This window comes from Myodes glareolus, chromosome 2 (assembly GCF_982192425.1).
Source record: "Myodes glareolus chromosome 2, mMyoGla1.1, whole genome shotgun sequence".
Taxonomy (NCBI): domain Eukaryota; kingdom Metazoa; phylum Chordata; class Mammalia; order Rodentia; family Cricetidae; genus Myodes; species Myodes glareolus.
Genome location: NC_142027.1, coordinates 5,570,464 through 5,593,240, shown reverse-complemented (window position 1 = coordinate 5,593,240; position 22,777 = coordinate 5,570,464). Strand labels below are relative to the sequence as shown.

General features: G+C 46.9%; 1 long non-coding RNA gene across 1 annotated transcript; it reads left to right on the top strand.

Annotated features, from left to right (window-relative positions):
- The first annotated feature begins 2,296 nt into the window (after window positions 1-2,296).
- On the top strand, window positions 2,297-6,632 carry LOC125392948 (uncharacterized). Its single transcript, XR_007229649.3, has 3 exons — window positions 2,297-2,408; window positions 4,860-4,955; window positions 5,214-6,632. It is a non-coding gene; the product is annotated as an uncharacterized LOC125392948 (long non-coding RNA).
- Window positions 6,633-22,777: the final 16,145 nt, after the last annotated feature.

The following is a 22,777-nucleotide window of genomic DNA, read 5'->3' as shown; positions in this document are numbered from 1 at the left end:
TTAGTTTCTGCAGTACCTCTATCCAGGACCTTCTGGCTTTCATGGTTTCCATAGAGAAGTCCGGTGTAAGTCTGATAGGTTTACCTTTATAAGTTACTTGCCCTTTTTCCTTTGCAGCTCTTAATATTCTTTCTTTAATCTGTATGTTTTGTGTTTTGATTATTATATGGCGAGGGGATGTTTTTTTTTTTTTGATCAAGTCTATTCGGTGTTCTGTATGCTTCTTTAACCTTCATAGGAGTATCATTCTTTATGTTGGGAAAGTTTTCTTCTATAATTTTGTTGAATATATTTTCTGGTCCTTTGATCTGCAGTTCTTCTCCTTCTTCAATCCCTATTATTCTTAGATTTGGTTTTTTTATTGTGTCCCAGATTTCTTGAATGTTTTGTGATGAGAATTTATTGGATTTGCTGTTTTCTTTGATCAGAGCATTTATTTTCTCTATGGTATCTTCAGACTCTGAGATTCGTTCTTCCATCTCTTGTATCCTATTGGTTATGCTTGATTCTGTAGTCTCTGTTCATTTACCTAGATTTTCCATATCCAGCCGGCCCTCGTTTTGTGTTTTCTTCATTGACTCCATTTCAGTTTTCAATTCTTGAACTGTTTCCATTACCTGTTTGATTGTTTTTTCTTGGTTTCCCAGTGTATCATTCAGGGATTTACTCATTTCTTTGAACTTTTTGTTATATTTCTCATCCATTTCTTTACTCATTTCTTCAATCTTTTTGTTGTACTTTTCATCCAGTTCTTTAAGGGAGTTATTCATATCCTGTTTAAGGGACTCTATTGCTTTCATAATGGCATTTTTTCCCGCTTCTTCTGAATTAAGAGGTTCAAGACCTTCTATTGTAGGGTCATGGGTATCTGGTGTTTTCATGTTGTTTTTTAGATTGTTGGAGGAGTTCTTGCCTTGGCATCTGCCCATCTCTTCCTTCAAATGCTCTCTATTGGATCTTCTGGTACCAGGTCAGGTTCCCTTGTTGGGCAGGGACTTCACTGACAGAAGGTCTACCTTTCGGCAGGCAGTCTATTGAAACACAGGCACTCCCTCCTGCCGGGTTGCACTCACAGCCCCGGCCCAGTGCGCAAGGGAGCTGCTCTGGGGAGATCTTGTGGCCCCAGAGGGAAGGGGGGAAGAGAGGAAGGTGTGCCTGGATAAAGACTGGGACAGGATTTGGGAGAGCTCTGCAGGGAGGAGCCTCCTCTGCCTGGTGACCAGAAAGTCGAGGGGGGCTGGGAAAGTCTGAATTCCTCCTAGCCAAAGCCCTCGGGACAGGAGAAAACTCACCCCTCCTCCAATGGATGACTGCTAGAAGATCACTGTCTCTTGCTGGCCAGGAGTGTGGCTGAGCTGAGACAGAGCTTACCTGTCCTCAGGCAGGCTCTCAAAGCAAAGGAACTGCCCCTGCCGGCCTGAGCCCACAGCCCAGGCCCAGCGTGCAAGGGAGCAGCTCTGGGGAGATCTTGTGGCCCCAGAGGGGAGGGGGGAAGAGAGGAAGGTGTATCTGGATAAAGGCTAGGACAGGATTCAGGAGAGCTCCACAAGGAGGGCCCACCTCTGCCTGGTGACCAGAAAGTCGAGGGGGGCGGGGAAAGTCTGAATTCCTCCTAGCCAAAGCCCTCGGGACAGGAGAAAACTCACCCCTCCTCCAATGGATGTCTGCTAGAAGATCACTGTCTCTTGCTGGCCAGGAGTGTGGCTGAGCTGAGACAGAGCTTACCTGTCCTCAGGCAGGCTCTCAAAGCAAAGGAACTGCCCCTGCCGGCCTGAGCCCACTTCCCAGGCCCAGCGTGCAAGGGAGCAGCTCTGGGGAGATCTTGTGGCCCCAGAGGGGAGGGGGGAAGAGAGAAAGGTGTACCTGGATAAAGGCTAGGACAGGATTCGGGAGAGCTCCGCCCCTTCCCACTATCTTAACAATAGTCAAATCATGATGTTAACAAGACACTGACTTTTCCAGCTTCAAGTGCCAGCTGTGTGGTTTGCAGTATTTCACGCAACCCTTTATGTATGTCTACAATGCAGTACTAGCTTGTCTATGTTTCTGTATTGTTTATGCTATAAGCGAGGAAACCGAGCATGGGAGATGAAGGGGCGGGTGCCGTGTTGTGTAGTTAGTAGGTCACAGGTATGAAATATAAACTGAAGGTGGCACATGACCAAGTTTGTGCTTGTGGCGGTCTGAAAGAAGGGAGTGGCCATTAGGAGGTATGGCCTTGCTGAAGGAAGTGTGTCACTGTGCAGCCAGGCTTTGAGGTCTTTTGCTCAAATTACGTTCAGTATGACACAGTTGCTCCTGCTGCCTGTGGGTCAAGATGCAGGGCTCTCAGCTCCTTCTTCAGCACCATGGCTGCCTGCCTGCCACCATCTCCCACCATGATGGTAATGGACTAAACCTCTGAAACTGTAAGCCACCTGATTAAATTTTCTTTCTAAGAGTTGCCGTGGTGTCTCTTCACAAGAACAGAAACCCTAACTAAGACAATGCTTACCCCAACACAGCAGTGTTCAGTGTGGTCCTTAGGCTAAAAGTATCGGCAGCATTTGGAGGTTTATGGAGTGTGAGATGCCCCCCCTTGTCCAGCAAGCTGAGAAGACCACGAAATCGAGATTCTTTCCCAAATCATGCCTTTATTTGGAGCACTTGGTTGAGGAAAATGGGGAAAAGGAAAAAGAGAGAAAAGACAGAGAGGGAGAGCAGGTGAGGGAGAGAAAGCGAAAGAGGAAGTGAGAGAGAGGGAGAGCAAGGGAGAGAGGAAGTGAGAGAGAGAGTGAGAAGCCCAAAAAAAAGCAGCTGCTTTTCTAGGGTGGAGAGGCTCGGATGCTGATTGGTTAATACCATTTGCTGGAGCTGGGAATTTCGAGATAGGCCAGGGAACCAAGGCTCTGTAATGCAAAAATACAAGCCCCAGGCACTCTGGCCTGCAGTAGCAACAAAGGATCTGTTTGCCTCCAAGCTGTAGGAGGCCAGCACCATTTAACAATGGTGATGTTCTGACGGCTCCTTACAATGGAATGCCAGGTTCATACCCCAGGTGATTCCCACAGGGTATGGCATCTGTGAACAGGGGTGGAAGTCATCTTCCAGCATCCTCTGCTTTCAGAGAGCTACTCTGACCGAGGTGTGAGTAACTGACTCTCCTCCTGGTCATGCTCAGTGTCTCCAAAGTAAGGTCCTATGGGTGCAGGCAAATGCATTACATTTAAGTGAAGGATGAAGTCTTGGGACAGGGCCTAGAAGACGCTTGCACAGGGATCTGATCTCTGTTTGCCTTTACTTTCCCCTGTAAAGTAGCAAGGACAGGAATGACTTCCTCCTTCTGAGGCTAGGGGCTATAAGGAAACAAGGGAATGTTCTTGGCATGTAGTCTAGAAAAGTTAGATGCCAAATTATATATCTGTACATAACATGTTTTGTGAGTCTGTGGAACATCCATGTGTGAGTGTGAGTGTGTATGTGTTTGTGTGTATGTTGGTCATAGGTCAACCTCTAGCATCTTCTATCTCACTTCATATTGCATTTTGAGGCAGGGTCTCTCACTGAGCCTAGAGCTCACCAATTCAGGTAGACTGGACAGCTGGTAAGCTCCAGGATTTGCCGATGTCTGCCTTCACAGTGCTGGGATTATAGGTGTGAGTCACCGTGCCTGGCTTTTACATGTGTGTTAGGGGATTTACACCCAGGTCCTCCTGCTCACCAGGCAAGAACTTCACGGAACCATCTCCTGAGCCTTCAAATGGTATTTTTTATCACTCTGATTTAATTTCAGGCAGACACTTCAAGATCATAGGCATTCCAAGGAATGTGGGTTAAGATTTCTGCCTGGCAAAGTTTCCAGATAAAATATAGAGATGCCTGGTTGCATTTAAACGGCAGATAAACAAGCGGTTTGTTGGTATAACTCATGCACTATCTGGGCTACAGCTACATGGAATTTCTTGTTGCACTTTTTGACACCTGGGATTTAAACGTGAGTTCCCTGGAGTTGCATCTGGTTAATATATCTCCTGATGAGGTGGCCTTCCAGTAACAGGCTCCTGGCAGGAGAGGAGGGACCCCCGGCCCTGCCATGTGTCCTCCTACCTAGCTTTTGTGGTAGGTGTGCCCACTAGTTTTGTGTTGTTTTGGAAGTTGGAGTCATTTTGGAAGAGAGAACTTCAGTTGAGAAAATGCCCCCACTAGACTGACTTGTGGGCAAACCTGTAGTATCTTTTCTTGATTACTGGTTGATGTGGGAGGGCCCAGCTCATCCTTGGTGCTATAAGGGAGCAGGCTAAGCAAGTCAGGAGGAGCTGTCCAGTGAGCAGCGCATCTCCCTGGCGCCTCTGCATCAACCTGTCAAACCCAGACTCCTGGCTGGAGTTCCTGTCCTGACTTCCTTTGCTGATGAACAGTGCTATGGCAGTGTAAGCCAACCGAACCCTTCCCTTCCCAAGCTGCTTTGGGTCGTGGTGTTTTATCCCAGCCCTAGAAACTTTACCATAGACCCTGGGGTACAGAGCGCGCCTGTGAAGCCTTGGCACAGCAAGCTCTCACAAATGCCTCTGTGTTTGGTCCCACGTAATGGAACCACGGAGGCAGAAAGGAGCGGGGTGATTCAGGGGCCCGTTAAAATTGCTCTAATCTGGCCGACTCGAGAGGGGAAACAAAAGCAGGAAATCAGGCTTCTTTGTTCTGGGAGGAGCAGCAGGGAGAGCAACGAAACAAGCCACAGACACATCTGAGCGCCTGAGTGGGGCTGTGTTTATTCAGCCCTGGAAATGTCTTAATGTGGGACTAGATGCTCTGTTTTATCAATCTGTAATTACAAGTAGCTTGTGTTGCCGTGATTATAAAATTGCTCTCTGTTTATTTAGGGACTAAATGGCATTAATTGGAGAGTGGAGAAGTGTGTATTACTTAATTAACCTGAGATGGTGGCCTCTGCTGAAAACCCACAGCTACCAGTGTAGGTGAGTGAGTGACCCTGGGACAGCCAAGCTCTGCTAGCGAATGGGCTTTTAAAGGGCACCAGGGACTGGTGGCTCAGGGACAGCTTCTCGCTGAACCTGGGGCTCACCAATTTGCCTACACTGGCTGGGCAGCATCAAGGGGTTAGCCTGTGTCCCCAGTCAGTGCCACCACGTCCGTCTTTTCCGTCGGTCCTGCGATCCAGACTCAGATCCTCATGCCTGTGTAGCGAGAGTTTTACTCCTGTGTCACCTCTCCAGCCCCAGCCTTTCATACAGCCAGCAGCAGAGTAAGTTTGAGAAATCAGAGTCGCCATAACCAGCGAGGATGTGTTGCACTATGCTGTTCTAACGGCCACGACACCACTGAGCGCTGAGTTCTTCAAGGCCCACCTTTGTATGCGGTCTACGGGCGATAGAATTGTGTTTCTGCGGTACATAACTGCATATTGCTTGATCTACCTCTAAGAACTTTCATACAGGTAGGTACTGTATGTTGAACGTAACACCCCCCGCCCTGTTCCTATGGCCTCACCCCGGAAGGGATTTCTTGCCAGCCTTCCCACCTCCCCTGGCTCCCACTCCATCAACGCTGCACCCTTCCATTCATCCTGGCTATGAGACTCCCACCCTGACACAGAAGGAAGGTCTGAGAGAAAGCACTGTAGTCTGCAGCATTCCAAGGGCATTTGGACAGAAGCCACGAGGCCTGCAAAGGAAAGGGGAGGAAGGGAAGCTTGGCTGTGTGGCCCCGCAGCTCTCCTTCCTCCTATTCAAGTGGGGATTTCATTCTTAATGCTGATTTCTTTCTTCCTCTCTGGAATTGTCTTACATAATTCAAGCGAGTGAAGGAGCCAACTTAATTTGATGGCATAAAAAGAACTGTACCTTTGTTTTCTTAAAGAGAACTAATGTCTGCCTTTGTCTCTTATTTATGGACACAATAAACCAAGCTTTACTGGGGAGAGACGGAAAATGCACCGGAAAAGGACAAAATATTTATAACACTGTGATTGGAGCATTAGAAATGGGGAAATTAAAACCATCCCTCAGCACAAGGGATGCACGCGTGTGCAGAAACTCCTGTGTGTGTGTTTCAGTCTCAGCACAAGGGAGACATGCATGTGCAGAAACTCCTGTGTGCGTTTCAGCCTCTTCTATGGGGTTGTTCTGCTGACAGCCTTGGTCATGGGGGAGTTAGAACCGAAGCAGATGGATTTAAAGAATCATGTGTCCTCGTGTAAGAGGAAAAGCAAGCAAGAAAGCCTTGAAGCTTCTGGATTCCGGAAAATTCATGATCTGAAAATGCTGTCATACACCTGCCTCACAGGGCCTCACTGTCCTCAGAGAAGACATCATGGCGGTCAACCTTCAAATGTCGAGGGGGACACCCAGAAGTTCCACTCATAAGCTACTACAATAGCTTGTGGTGGAGTTTTCCTGTCCTGACCTCCTGCTCCCAAATAACCAACACAGAGACTCAATATTAATTGTAAATGCTCTGCCAATCTCTCAGGCTGGTTACTAACCAGCTCTTACAACTTAACCCATTTCTATTCATCTATGTGTTGCCCTGGGACTTGTGCTTTTCTCTATCCCATTCTGTGTAGCTGACTCCTTCTCTGTCCAGACTGCTACTCCTCTGACTCTGCCCTTCTTCCTCCCAGCATCCTCTTAGTCATTTTTGTCCACCCCAACCTCCTCCTGCCCAGCTCTTTATTAGCCAATGAGAGTAATGCATATTCATAGTGCACAAAGGATTGTTCCACAGCAATAGAGAGAAAAGGGGCACATATTTCCTGATTCGTGAAGCAGGATACTTTTTGTTTTGAGAGAGAGAGAGAGAGAGAGAGAGAGAGAGAGAGAGAGAGAACTGAATTGTCAGTAGGGCTCAGAAGTGGGATCTGGGGGATCATAGGAAATCTTCCTGGAGAGGTTGTGTGTGGGTGCAGACTGAGGACAACCAAATTTTAATTTTTGGTTAATAAGAATTTTTGTTTCACTTGATTAGTAGAGACTTTCAGTTTCTCTGCTAAGTATGGATGAAGCAAAGAGAAGAAGGGCAGAGCCTTGTAAACACAAGGCACCCCTGAGCAGGGCTATGTCCTGCAGAGAAGGGCAGGAAGCTGAGCTCGAACAGAATTTGGTCTGACACTGAAAGACTCTGCCACTGCTCTTGTTCATGTATATAAAATTTTAGCGTAAGGAGAAAGACTGTAAAACAGAAAGCAGGGGAGAGGAAGCCAGGGCAGGAATGGGTGCAGGGGGGCAATTGGTTGTGCTCGTCTTAGACCACCCAGGCTTCAGGAACAACGACTTTGGTGGTTTGGAAATAGCAGGTACTCACTGCTCATGGTCTTAGAGAGCAGACAGTCCAAGGGTATGGCACCATCAGGTTTGGTAAGGCTTCCCTTCTGGTTCACAGAGGGCACCCTCTGGCTGAGCTCCCATGTGGTTGAATGGGTGTGGGAGCTCTCTGGGTCCTCTTTTGCAAGCATACTAATCTCACTCATCAAGGCTCCATCCTTGTAGCCCAGTGACCTCCCCCTTACATCACACATCTTGGGGAAAGGGGAAATTTACAGATACCGTGTACACCAAAGCTCAATAGAACTGATTTAGAAAAGAAATGCCAGGTGGTTAGATGATAGTAGTTGTGAGCTCAGTAGGGGGCAGACAGATGTGAGCCTCTGCACCACAGCTCCAGCATTTAGGAGCCCAGAGGCAGGTGTCTGGCTGCTGCTTATCCCGAGCAAGCAGTGTTTTTCCCATTAGTGCCAACCTCCAAAGATTGCTGGGAGCTTTAGCGGCATGCAACAAGTGAGGACGCGGTAGCATTAACCAGCATTGCTTTCAACTGTTCCTACACATTTCCATTCCCAGGTGTCTCCTGGGGAATGTAATAGAGCGGAGGGAGAATGAGATTTCGAGGTGGGAGGTTTGGGCTGGAAGTCGCTCACTTCAGCGTTTGCAGCAGTAAACATGTGGAGCTGGTATTGCAGCTCAGGGTGTCCCGTCACAACCCGGCTGTGACAATCAAATGTGACGACAAAGGTGGAAATTTCCACAGTCTCGGGATAAGGAGCAAGCTAAGCGGGTCGTGCACGAGTCTCCTGTTCTTCTTTACATCTCTGGAGTTTCTGGTCGCAGAGAAGATGAATCATCCTCATTATACGTGAAAGAGTAAAGGAAGCCGCAGGTCTGAGATAAGCGGTCGGGCATTGTTTCGAAGGCCAGGCCTATGAATAGGGATGAGGGTATAATTTATGTTCTGAGAAAAGGGGAAGAGAGAGCTGTCACTAATAACACAGTGACAGCTGCTGTTAGAGGGGACTATCTGGGCAAACACAAGAAAACCGCTCATCTGTGTATAAGGGGTGTTTAGACTAAATGTTCACCCATGTGCGTCTGGAGAAAAAATGACTCCACTCTGAGGACAGGGTTCAGTGGGTAGGGGCTTGCTGGGGAGCGTGAGGACATGAGTTTGGACCTTTAGAACCTTTGTAAAACCTGGGTGTGGTGACATGTGCCTAGAACCCTGGCACTGGTGTGTGTGTGGTGACCTGTGTCTAGAACCCCGGCACTGGTGTGTGTGGTGACCTGTGTCTAGAATCCTGGTACTGGAAGAGCAGAGAGAGGCAGTCCCGGGGTCTCACTGGCCAGCCAGTCTAGCTGAAAGAAATGGTCAGCTCCAGGTTCAGCGAGAGATTCTGTCTCATCATTTTTTTTAAAAAAAGGAAAGCATTGTAGGGGAAGACACCTAAAGTGTACAGGTTACCCACTCCCAATAAACACGTGTATACACGCACCACACACACACTCAATCGATCGCTTACTGCTGGATGTTGGTTTTTCAGGTATCTAATATGATTAGAACTCAGAGTTAATAAAATAGGTCACCTTTTGCCCCTGAACCTTGGAGTTCAAAGGGTCCATATTAAGCAAGATCTGCTTAGGTGTGACGAATGCTTTTCTGTGGCTGGGGATAGAAACTCGTTCTGGATTTGGACAAAGTCACTGCTTCCTCTCAAGGTTTCTCTACCCGAGAACAAATCCCTCCAGGACTCTTCCTCCTTGTGACCACGAGGTCTAGCTTTCATGTTGCAGAAATATTCCTTTGAAAGCAAAGAAGCTCAAAGAGGCAGGGTCTAGTGTCTTCCTTAGTTGTTAGGAACAGCAAGCATTCGGCCTGAGGCTGTTGGTTAAAGGATGTTATTTAAAAACCCTGAAGCTCGTGCTTTTGATTATCCCAGTAAAGGGTTGTGGACCAATATCATCAACGGATGATAAATCTATGGAAGACCATGGTTTGAAAGGTTTCCTTTTCGATCATTTATTAATTGCAAGGGGTTGGTTTATTACTGGGCAGAGGAGAGGCCACATAATTCCTTGCCATGGTGAAAAAGAATAGTGAACATAATATGCCTAGTGCATGGTGCCCATGGATAATCACCACGACGAATTCACCTGGGAATGGGTTAGCCTAGTACATGGTGCCCACAAATAAGCACCACCATGGAATCCTGTGAGGATGTGCTAACCTGTATCTAATCACAGTGGGACATCAAAGGGACACATTTTGAACAATTATTAGAGAAAACATGACGTACATCCTCCCGAAGTGTCACAGCTATGGTGACAGTGAAATCACAGCGTCAGTAGCACAGGGAGATGACAGATAAATGCAGTCCATGATAGTTGGCTGGGTCATGCATTGAGGGAACGTTTTATAGAGGATGTGTTTTATATTTGATAAATAAGAATATAATCTTTAGTTAGACAGAAGTATTTTATTATTGTCAATTTCCCTGAACTATAACTTCTTTCAAAAAATACCATGTTTTCAGGAAACATGTTGACGGAAAGAGAAAGGACACGGTATGATGTATGTACATCTGCTCTCAGTTGGTTCAGAAAACTCAAGATCTGAGTGAGCATGAATTCAGAGGTAACAGACCAGTTCATGGTGTAGTAAATTTCACGTCAGCATTGTAGCATTTAGGATGCAGTACTGTTATCACTTGCTCCTTTTGGCCAGGCTTACAGTGAAAGCCAGGGTGAGCAATAGCGATGGAACAGAAGATGTGCCCTGTGCAGTTTGGAGAAGAGAGGACCTTGAAAACTTCACAGTTGTGGACAAGGTGGGTGTGAGCAAGGCTTCAGCAATTTCTGAAGAGATCGGCATGTTAAACAGAGATGTGCTTCATGCTGGGACAATACAGAAGGTGCCTGAAAGACAAAACTCTATGTGTGACAGGTTCCAGCATAACGGCTCCCGAAAGCAAGCACACACTCACATGAGAGGTGCTGATTTGCACAGAAGTTGGTAAGAGTGTCCCTGCGTGGAGCTCTGGAGTGCATTGTATCTTAAGTTAGGAAACTGAAACCCAAATTGCAATGCAGAATTTAGGATACCACTGTTAGGTTGCAATCTTTTCCAGGTAATCTTTCTGCTTTGGGGGGCGGGGGAAGCTTACTAAGACATAGGTGGCTAAGAGGGAGGTGAGACATTGGGGTCCTTTAAGACAAGACATTTACAGGAGGCAAAACAACAGCATGGTCTAAGGGAAGTGAAATACTTCATCCTTTGGTAACTCAAACCCAGGAACTGAGCACTCTAAACAGCTCCAGGAAGTCCCTGAAACCGATGATATTTGCTATGTACCCCTTCCTAAGCACGTGTAAGTAGTAAGGACTGCGGAGAGAAACTCTCAGTCCAGCTGAGCTGCAGAGAAGAGCCTTTGCATAAGTTGAACAGTCTGAAATAAACAGAGCAACTGAACTGCCTGGGCCAAACAAAGACGGCCGAGCTGCCTGGTAGAGACTCATATAGACTAAGTCACCTGTGGAGGGCCCTCCAGTCTTCCCAGGAGCCTGCAGATTTTGCAGTGTTCCCTGAGTTTCTGGTTTTCATGAGCCATCGTCCATGTTGGGCTTTGGTGATGTAGTTGTCTTTGAGACAACTCTTCTCCTGTGAGTAACCCCTTAGTCACAGTCCTGTAAGTAACCCCAATACAGCTCATTAGTTCACCAAATTAGACTGGTGCTGTCTGAACTTTAGATTGCCAGTTCCCTGTGTAAAATGAGCTGACATTTGTTCATGTCTCCAGGAGCAGGATAATGCCACACAACAACTAGAAATTCCAGAGATATGAGGTGTATGCTAAAGCAAACAGCAGGTACTTCATGAAGCTAGCTTACGGGAGAGACCATGTGAACTGAAAATGGCAGGGTCAAAGGATATCTGGTGTGGGAGGTCCTTCTGTCTAACTGTTGCTTTTCTTGGTTAATGAATAAAGAAACTGCTTTGCCCTGTTGATAGGGCAGAACTTAGGTAGGCGGGAAAGACAAAACTGAATGCTGGGAGAAAGAAGGGCAGAGTCAGGAGATGCTATGGAGCCACTGCCAGAGTCAGATATGCCAGAATTTTGTTGGTAGGTCACAACCTCATGGTGATGTCCAGATTAATAGAAATGGGTTGGATTAAAATGTAAGAGTTAGCCAATAAGAAGCTAGAGCTAATGGGCCAAGCAGTGATTTGATTAATACACTTTTTGTGTGATTATTTTGGTTCTGGGTAGCTGGGACAAACAAGCAACCCTTCTTCCTACAGATGTCCAAGTCAGTTGGCACTCAGATAGTACCATGTGCCTGGACCAAGCATGAACACAGAGAATCTTGCTTTGAGACAGTCTTCTCATCCTAGCCTCCTGTTCCTTCCTTCTCTCAGCGGAATGTTGACTCTGTGCCACTGTAGGATGGGAGAGTGTACCTTGCTTCCTTAAATGTTACAGGGACTCATGGCTAAGAGGTTGCCTTGAATCTCAGAAGAAACTCGGGATTCTGAACAGTGTTAGTTTAAGGGACCAGTGGAGCAGGACACCCTCCTCTCCAGTCTCTGTGGTTTGTAACTTGGACTTCTGACTTCATCAGGCAGGGGAGGGTAAGAAACTTAGAGGCAGCTAAGTGACAGGGCGTCTACCTCTGGGGGGAGGTTCCTCCAGGAGATTGGGGTTGTTGAAGACTGAACCTCGGTGTTCTATAGATTATAGCTCTAAATGACAATTGCAAATGTTTGTCACTGAGAAAGGGTCACCTTTGTACTACACTATGCTAAAACAGTTGTCTCCCCAAAGCCACATGTGAGCTCCACGATCAGACCAAGTATCGAAACATAAGAATGCTTCATCCTAAAGTATCTGATCCATCAGGTATCATGGTGGGCATCTAACACAGTGATGTGTAAACGAGAGACAGAAAAATGAGGTGACAGCTTGCCAGACGTCCACTTTCCCATAAATCACTGGAGGAAGGTCAAGGGGCAGTGCGTGTAGGGTCCATAGCTAACTGTGGAGGAGACCCTGGTGAAGGCCCTCCTCTGTGGCTCCAGGGACTGGAGCCGGAGGAGGACTGAGATCTGGGAGTAGGGACATCATGAGAAGGGAGTGAGAGCTTCTTCCAGGATGTGGAGCAGGAGGTCTTGGTGAAGGTACGGCTGGCAGCTAGACATGCAGGTGTGGCTGAGTGGGCTAGCCTGGCAGGGCCACAGTCATTGGTGGTAGCCCTTCCACATTGTGGTAATTCTCCAGAGTTCCTCTCTGGATCTGGGGTCGAGAGGGACACTTCCCTAAGAAGCCCACCAGGCAAAGTCATGCCATTATGTTGAATGTGACTATGCAGGGATTTTTATCTGGTTCTGTCTTAATATAATTTTTGATAAGAAAAATCTGAGCTTGTTCTGAGGTGGACCTCCTTCAGGAGAGACAAGCTGAGCATATACAATCTGGGGATCTCACTATTAGAGTGTACACACTCAAGATTTTGTTAACCCCTGGACACTTGCACTATGGTGTAGGGTGATGAGTGTGTTGGGCACCATGTAACCACCCACCAAGCTCTGGTGCTTGTGTGGGTGAGCATCTCCTGGAATCGTACTTCATATCTCCCAACTGCCTTGTAGGATCTTTCAGGAAGCCCAGTGCTGGTGTAAGTTTCTAGGGTCTTCATGCACAAATATGGCCACATTTACATTCATGGTGGAGCCAGGACCACTGCCGGCTGTTAGGGCCTTCAGTCGGCCCAAGTTGAAAGAAGAAGATCTCACTGTGGCAAGGTACAGAAGAAAACACTGTTCCTTCCCAAGATCTGATTTAAATTCATCCTGTAACAAGCAAGTCAGAGGTAGAGGTGGGGATTTGGTTCTAGAGCTCACAAAGGTAGTGGGCCACAGCCACAAAGCCGGTTCATGGTCCAGAGGAGGAGGTGTGTCCTTGGCTGACTGTGAAAAGACACGACAGCGTGAAGTTATGGGGACACAGAGAGACGGTGTTAAAATTGGGCTATCAATCTTGTTCAGCCACATTGCTACCTCAGGCGAAGAACGACAACAAGGTGAGAGTTTCCTTGTTCGCAATTCTGTGGTTCTAACAGGGTTTCCTTGCCAGGACTGTAGACTGTGGACTCTGTTAGGACACGATTAAAAGGATCTCTTAAGAACGTTCAGTGTGCACAAGATAGAAATGTAAATGCTTCTGCATGTGTATTTGTTCATGTACACGCATTATACACTTGGGTATTATTATTCTACATAAACAAATTTATATCACAAGTTCATTTATACATCCTGTTTTAATCACATTTATAAAAAGAGCATACCAATGTACATGCTGGAAGTGTGTACAAAGTCTCTTTGTGGAAGTGGGTTCTGACAGGGAGGCTGAGGAGATGACTCGGGCAAGATTCGAAATGAGTTTTTGTTGAAAATGCGCCATACGGTGTCTGTATTAGAAGACAGTCATGTCCCAGGAACTCATAAGTTCACTCGCTGTGGAGTCAAAGATGGAAACCACCCTAATATTTAACATTTCCCAGGGTCTGAAGGTAAGGAATGGAAGGTTGTCATGGACTATGACGCTTGCATTGTGTGCACGCACCTTGTGTGTGTGCATGTGCGTGTGTGTGTGTGCATGTGTGCGTGTGCGCATGTGTGTGCACGTGTGTGTGTGTGTGTGTGTGTGTGTGTGCATTTGTATGTGTGCGTGCGTGTGTATTGGGCAGGGACAGGGACTACTTCCCTCTCAGCTGCCTCTTGTCAACTATCTGTTCTCTCCTCGCTGTCTCCTTTATGTTCTTCCCAAGCCTCCCTGCTCCCCACCGCCCTTTGTTTGGTTAGCCTGTTGCCTCCACAGTACCAACATTTACTCTCTGTAGAATTTAAAAGAAAGTAAGAAGGAAAGTACTGTGTAGCCTAAAAGTTCTTCCCTGCTAGGAATATCTGTCTGTGCTCAAAAATAGTCTTGAAATGTGGGTCATGTGCAAGACAGAAGGATGTAGAAGGGTTCTTTTGACTTACCTCTCAGAGAGTGAGGGCTCCATCCCCACCAGCTGCTGGACAGAGAGATAATAGTAGAAAAGCCTTGGGGCTGCTGATCTCCATCAAAGAGATATTCTCCATGTGTCAGGGCTGGAACTTCCCTTAGGGCCCTTGGGCCAGGCCCTTACATCCCCACACTTCTGCCTGGGTGAAAGTGTTCTCTGCCTGCCCTCTTCCAGCTCCTAACATCTGAATCTTCCCTGGAACCCACCCTAGAGTGCTGGAGAGGCCTCCACTTACAGGAAGTTTTATGGAAAACGTTTTACACCAAGGATCCGAAATTAAATCTAGCATGAGCCGACGCTAACAAAGGTGGGAGAAATGTCATTTGGCATAGAGTGCTGGCCACGGAATGTTTCTTGAGGCTGGTGACCTGTGGAATGATGGAGGACTGGTGTTTGTTTGGCATGTGAAGCTCTTATGTCTGTCATGGGCTTATTTGGAGCAAAGCCTTCCAAATGTTAAAGTTTGAAACCATAAACACGAAGATGGGATGCAGGAAGGGAGATGTGGAGAGGCAGAACAGGCTGTGCACTCCAGGAAAACTCGTTTTATACAAAGGAAACAGATTTGATCATTCCCTTCCATTCCTCTTACTCTCTTGTGTTTCTGCAGCACTGACGACAAAGAGGTACATCTGATGGACTTTGCTGCAGCCGAGAAGATGAAAATCGTTCCCATCTTTCTTCCTGTTCACTCACTTCCTGTCATTCACATGCTCGGTTCAAACACTAATTTTAGAGTTCACTGAATGTGACACTCAGTTCAGAACGGGATCCTGAGCATCTCAGTTCCTGTTACTGCTTCCCCAATCCAGGCACAGTGCCCACTCTTCACAGCTCCGAGCAAAGAAACCGCTTATTCCGCGGAGTATGAGTGCCGCCACGTCCAGCGTGCTCACGAGAGTGCCCTAACCTCAAACACTTACGTGTGAGACGCATTTGAGACTCTTGATCATCTGGTCTTTCCTTCTCCTGCCTTTCCTAAAGTGGCCCCGAGTTCTGGGTAGGATGTTTGTTCTGCTGAGTGTGTGCTTTGAAATTGCCCTCGTTCTTCTGTACATAGCCACTAAGTGAAGAGTAGCCAATCAGTCGATACTTTATAGAATGGCTGGGCCAGGCAGAGATAGGGTTGTGCTGTGCTGGCCGCTGATTCGATGCTGGAGCTCTGACAAGGTGCCCAAGTTGCTCAAAGGCGCTGGGAAGGTGCTAGCATTATCAAGGAGAATTTAAAGAGGCCAGAGATTGGGAACCAGAAAATACACAGGACTGGAAAGCTCAGGCATTTATGATGAGGGCCTTGTGGTGAGCTCTCACTCCAAAACCAGATGGACCATTCACTATGGGTCTGAGACTGGGCGGGGGCTGCTTCTGACAAGCACACACAGGTGGTAGCAGTAGCAGCCAGCTGTCCACATGAGGCCTACTGGGATTCCCAAGCCTGGGGTACACGTTCAGGGGCTGGCGGTACGGATGTCCCTGGTCACCTGAAGCTCTGATGGTTATGCCAGCAATGCTGCCTGGGGAGGATAGCCTCATTCTGCCCAATCCAACCCAACATTCCTAATCCACGTGTCTTCCACGTGTCTTGGTGTGCATGCTACTTCTGAGTTGTCCAAGAAGGGCATACCACCTCTACAACATGGCACCTTTTATTCTTTCTAAAAAATATTTAACTTTATCTTGTGTGTGAGAGAGAGAAAGTAACCTTACACATGTCAAGGGCAGAGGACCACGTACGTTGGTTCTCTGTTTCCGCCTTGTTGAACAGGCAGGAACTCTTCTATTTCTGCCGTTTCTCATGGGGCCAAACTCAGGCTGTGAGAGTTGTGTAGCAAGTGCTTTACCCACTGATCCATCTCCGCGCCCCACCTTTCTTCCTTATAGTCATCACCAGCTATGACTAGATGGTGCTATTTCATCAACCCAACCTCAGACTCCTTCTTGGCACAACACCCTGAGTAGCTTCTTCCTACCGACCGTAGCCACTTCCTGGTCTGGACAATGTAGTCATGACAAGACTTGAATAGTCAAACATCAGCTTGTCAAAAATGTCAATTTATAATAGCATCTTGGATTATAGTTTCTGGTAGTAAATTTCCTGTAGAAGTCATGGATGTTGACGTAGTTTATTGCATATAACCATGATATCTCTGCCGACTGTACTTTTTCCCTTTAGACTGTCCTTTAATTCCATAGCAGTTCTGACTAGAATTTGTTATGGTGTTGACCATCCACTCAGGTCAGGCCAGAGAGGGGCTGCTTTACCTCTGCTGGTGTATATGGGAGAGGGCATGTTGCTCCCCCATCGTGCTAAGACACCCAATACTCTCTTGGATAATACAGTCGTTGTCCTTCCTCAAGTAGGGAAGATTCAAAATAAAAATGTGGTACTGCTGTCCTTATCTTTCATGTTAAATGCTACCTGCCCATTCAGCAACAGAACCTGAATCCACCTGGCATTCATGGTGAACCCTCTGAAGCCAGGGTGGCACGGACACTTGACTCCATGTTCTACAAGACAAGATGATGTAGGGCCTCGCATCTGAAAAGGCAACTCACTCTGCTTGGTCCTTCCTGGGATCCTAAGAAGCAGTGACCCAAGGAGGGTCTTGGGCATTGTTACCCATTGGGTGGGTTTGAACCCCTGTGAATTGTCTCTGTCAGAAGAAGAGGGAACCAGCCATGGGTTCTGTGGGGGAGAGATGGAGTGCAGCAGACATTCAGTTGGGACACACCTGGCTGCTCCCCTCTGAAGGACACTTACTTTGTTATTTTGTTGTTTTTAATTGCAAAGAAACTTGTTTTCATTTAAGGAGGAGAGAGCTTAGGGACATTGTGAGCATGCTTGTAGAGAAGATGCGTTCGGGAATTTGCCAGATCTGCAAGATCTGGGTTTAGAATAAGTGTGGTGGTGGTGGTGTGTGTAAGTATGAATATGTGTGTGTGTGTGTGAGTGCGAATGTTAAAAACCCAAGTAGAGTTGCCAGTGTTAATATGCATAATAAAAGTTAATGTCTGTGGGGTGCTAATGGTTCGGACTCCCTTTTTATTGTTGACATCAATTTAACGCTGTTGGGGAACTTATTAAATGCTACGCTCCTCTGTTCTCGCTATGGAAATAGGAACAAGAGCCACTTTCCTCTGTTGTTAATTCAGCTTCTAAAACAGAGAGTGTTGGCAAGACCCTGGCGGTAAACAATTCCACACGTTCCCTGATCACCGCGGCAGCCAGGAAAATGAATATTAATGAAACCATGTCCTGCCACGGGTACAAATGCCCCGGGCTTCCTACAGAATGACTGGGGAGGGTACGGCTTGTCAGCTTGCCTTGGAAGTGAATAATTTTACTCCAAGGTCTCATCAAAGGCATCCTGAGGGCCAGCTTCCACTCTGCTTTGGATGCCCTGATGAAGAACACTGGACACGCACCACCATGCCCCATCAGCGACTGTCTCCTTGCTGTTTCAGTGTTCTGTTTTAGAGAGACGGATGGATCCACGGGACAGGCAGAGCTCTCGGAGGGAAGCAGCGTCCTTGTTTTCTTTGGCACATATTCACTGCACTCAGGAGTGGATTTCATAAGGATATGATTATACGGGTCTATCTTATGCTTTGACCGTGCTGCCCACTGCTGCTTTTCCCTCCCCCTCCCAACTCCCACCAATCCCCTTTGTTTGTCAGACAATTTCATTTCTGTTTTCAGACCGTGTATGCGTATAAAATCTAGGACCCTCAGACAAGAGAAAATGCGATCTTTGTTGCGTCTGGCTTCATCTGCCTATGATATGATGCTTTTCGGTCGCACCCATTTTTGTGCCAGTGCCATAATTTCATTTGTTTCTATGGCTGAAAGAGCCATAAACATATGTTTATATACACTGTTTTCTCTCTCTGCCCCTCTGTCGCTAGACAGTGAGGCTGGCTCTGTACCTTTGCTGGTGTGATCACCGTCGTCACGACTGCCAATGTAAGCCCCTCTGCAATGTGCTGGCTTGGAGTTCTCTGGAGAAATACCCGGGGTGGTATAGCTCAGCCATATGCTGGGCCCATTTTTAGTTGATTAGGGAACTCCAAACCAATTTCCACAGCGGTTGATCTAATTTCTAGTGTCTCTAACAGCGTGGTGGGGTCTCCTTTCACAGGGGAAATGAGCTTTAAATGATCTTGCTATGACTTCCAGTCCTAAGCTGGCCTAGAGAACTGCTCTACTCCCCTGCATGCAGTCACTCTTTCCCGGGATGTCTGCTTGTGGGTGGCGTGGGGGCCCTGGGTTGGCATCTTAGGCGTAGGTGTCCTTCTTTGTGGGTAAGCTTGGTAATTCCAAACCCAAACATTTTAAACCATCTGTAGTTGGTTGCTTTTCACTCTTTGCTTTTTGGCTCTTTGAGGGCCTGCCACCTGGCTCCCAAAATAAATACGCAGAGTCTTATTCTTTCTTATGAATGCCTGGCCTTAGCTTGGATTATTTATTGCCAGTATTTCTTAACTAATTATCCCATCTACTGTTTGCCTCTGGGCTTTTATCTTTCTCTATTCTATATACCGTTCTTTCTTTCTTATTCTGTGACTTGCTGTGTAGCTGGGTGGCTGGCCCCTGGTGTCCTCCTCTCCTCCTTTTCTTGTTCCTTAATATTCTCTTCCCAGATTTCTCCTCTTGTTTATTCTCTCTGCCTGCTAGCCTTGCCTACCCGTTCTGCCTAGCTGTGAATTGTTCAGTTCTTTATCACACCAAGCAGGTGTTTTAGACAGGCAAGGTAACACAGCTTCACCAGGGTAAACAAATGCAACATAAAAGAACCCAACTCATCTCTGCATCATAAACAATGTAACACATCTTCAGCCAACATTTAACAACCACCGTCACGGCAGACTTTCCAAGAAACAAAGTGTCTTGTCAACCCTGAGGAGGTTTTTTCCTTCATATTTTCTTATTACAAATTTACTTTTAATTTTACATACCAACTGCAACTCCCCCTCTCCCCACCTCCCACTTCCCATTGCCCGCTCCTTGTGGGGTGGGGGGTAAAACTGTCCTTAGGGAGTCAACAAGGTCTGGCATACAAACTTGAGGCAGGACCAAGGCCCTCTCCCTCTCATATCAAGGATGAGCAATATATCCCACCATAGGGACTGTGTAGTATGGCGGGGCTGGCTTGTTGGGGTTTCTGTCCTGCCCGGTATCCAATAGCCGGCAAATCCCAAAGAGAAATCACACACAGGACTCCATAAGGTTATAAACTGATTGGCCCATTAGGTCAGGCTTCTTGTTAACTCTTATAACTTATGTTACCCCATTATCCTTATCTACATTAGCCACATGGCTCCGTACCTTTCTCAGCTGGGCAAGTTACATGCTGCCTCTTCAGTGGTCTGCGCAGGAGTGCGGAGGGAGTTTCCTGCTTCCCAGAATAGGACTGGGCTCCAAAAGACCAGTTTATGAACCTGGGCTAGGTCCTGGTGCTACTGCCAGTGGCTCCCCAACAGATCAGACCACATAACTGTTAACCACATTCAGAGGGTCTAGTTCCATCCCATGTGGGTTCCCCAGTTGTCAAGCCATAGTCCATCCATGAGCTCCCACTAGCTTGGGTCAGGGTCTCTGTGTTTTTTCCCATCATGACTAAGATTAAAAAATACTGATGACAGCTTATGCTAGAGAGGATGTGGAATAAGGGGAACACTCCTCCCTGCTGGTGGGAGTACAAACTTGTAAAGTCACTTTGAAAATCAGTATGGTGATTTCTCAGAAAATTGGGAATTAATCTACCTCAAGACCCAGCAATACCACTCTTGATCATATACCCAAAGGATGTACAATCATACTATAAGGACACTTTCTCAAATATGTTCATAGCAGCATTGTTTGTAATAGCCAGAATGTTGAAACAACCTAGATGCCCCACAACCAAAGAATGGATAAAGAAAATGTGGTACTTTTACACAATGGAGTACTACTACTCAGTGGTGGAAAACAATGACATCTTGAGATTTGCAGGCAGATGGATGGAAACAAGCAAACAAACAAACAAACAAACAAACAAACCATCCTGAGTGAGGTAACATAGACTCAGACAAACACAGTATGTATTCACTCAAAAGTGGATATGAGATGTAAAGCAAAGTAACCAAGCTACAAAACTACAATCCACAATCTCAAAGAAGTGAGGTAAAAGGGGAGGGGCCTAAGAAGGACACACATGGAGGACCCAAGGCAGGAAAATAGTTAAGATCTCCTGAGTAAACTGGGAGGGGTGTGGAAGGGTGGGATGGGAGAAGGGAACATAAGGAATCAAGAAGACCCAGTTGGGGGAGGGATGAAGAGGGAGAGCAATGAGAGAGATATCTTGATAGAGCAAGCCATTATGGGACTAGGGAGGAACCTGGTGTTAGAGAAATTCTCAGGAATCCACAAGGATGACCCCGGCTAAGACTCTTATCAATAGTGGAGGGGGCATCTGAAAGGACCTTCCCCTTTATTCAGATTAGTGACTGCCTTAATTGTCATCACAGAACCTACATCCAGTAACTGATGAAAGCAGATGCAGGGACCACAGTCAAGCACTGGGCTGAGCTCCTGGAGTTCAGCGGAAAAGAGGGAGGAGGGATCTTATGAACAAGGGGGGTGGTCAAGATCATGATGGGGAAACCTGAGGGTGTTTCTAAAGGGGACTCTTGCTCCTTTTGCTCCAAGCAGGATCCCTCAAATGGCAGAGATGACTACTTATAGTCTTTGTTACTGTCTGGTTAAGAAATTGTCCTTGTAGGTGTGGTTGGACCTGAGGGACACCTGCTACGGTTTTGAACTGGTGGTTGTAGATGGCTGTGTCCATAAAGGAAAATCACTTGGGGTTTTCCCCTAAGTTTCAGAGAAATATTGTGTTTTCTATGTGACAAAACATGCAAGCAATCTTCTAGAGATTGTATCTCAGAGTGTACAGTGGCAATTAACTGCTTAGAGAAGGAGAGAGAGAGAGAGAGAGAGAGAGAGAGAGAGAGAGAGAGAGAGAAGTCAATATGTGTATGGCACAGATCAGAAATCTGAGAGAAGTCAATATGTGTATGGCACAGATCAGAAATCTTGGGGACCATAGGGAAGTCTGATGGAGGGCCTCCTGGCACATTGTGCCAACATATGAATCAGCCTGGATCCTTGGCAAGTGTGTGGCACTGGGATTCAATATGCACAAGGTTTAGTTCAGGACTTGAGTGTGAGAGTTCAGGGAGAGGGGTCAGGAGAGGCCAGAGTCATGGAGTCTTAGCCTGTGAGAGGAGACGGGGAGGAAGGGAAAGGAGGGCTCTATCAATTCCCTGTCCATTACACCTCCCAGATGTTGGGGGACTTGAGGCACATTCTGGTGGTGGCCACCACACACTTCTTAGAGTTTCTGTCTCTTCAATAAAACAGAAGACATCCCTTCACTCAGTACCTGTCTCATGCCACACATTAGCTGTATCCTGAGCATCAAAAGCTATAGAAGGATGTGCGAAGAGGAGGGAAGGTTCCAAGCGCTGCGGGTGCATGTTCATCCTGCATCCTGCGCAGCTGACCAGTTCACAATGGCGGAGTGAGAGTTAGAGCCCAGAGCTTTCTCTATCTTGTGTGCATTGGTCAAGATCACAGAATATGGCCGGATTGCAGGCCGCGGCTGGCCATATGAAGTTCATGTCACTCCAGAATGCCAATCTCCCAGTTCTCCTTTGACTAGGCATGACACGGGCATTTCTCTGCTGTGCCTGCCAAGTTTGCAACAGGCAGATGTTGACTTTCACGTTCCTGTTTAGTGAAAACAAAGTCTTCCGTCTCCTTTTGACTTTGTGCAGTAGGAATCTGAGTGCTCGTATCTTTGCCTAATGAGGGGTCTACCTGTATTTCAAGAGATAATGCCATGCTCATGGGGACACTGGAACAAAACTGGTGCCCACAGCTGTACAAGGCTAGGTCAGTTCTTCCAGCTTTCCAAACCTGGTTCCTATCTGCAAACACAGCCATCACACCTTCTATTAACCACTGTGAGTGTTGCCGAGTGTTCTGTGATAACACAGCGAAGCTTCCAGCGTAGAATTTTATAGACATCAGCTACATCGACATTCCGCCACATACAAGCGCCATTTTTACTAATTGAAAACAAAACAAACTAGGTTTTGACAGCTTCATATCATATAACCAAAAATTAACACATAAGTGAAGTTTTTCGGTTGGAAAACTCCATTACGCTCTGTGGGGTCAGTAAACTGGGAGTTATGTCTCCCAAAACAGAATGAAGGGCCTGTTGGTCAACAATAGCGATCAGCTGGGATGTCTGTGAGCGCAGCGCGTGGCTTCACAGGCTTCTGCCCGTGGCCTCAGGGTTTTACTGCTTTGTGTCTGTGGTGAGACACAGTATACGACGCTGGTGACCAAACTCAAGTGGAGAGAAAGAGAGACTCCAGTGACAAGTGAACAATCAAGT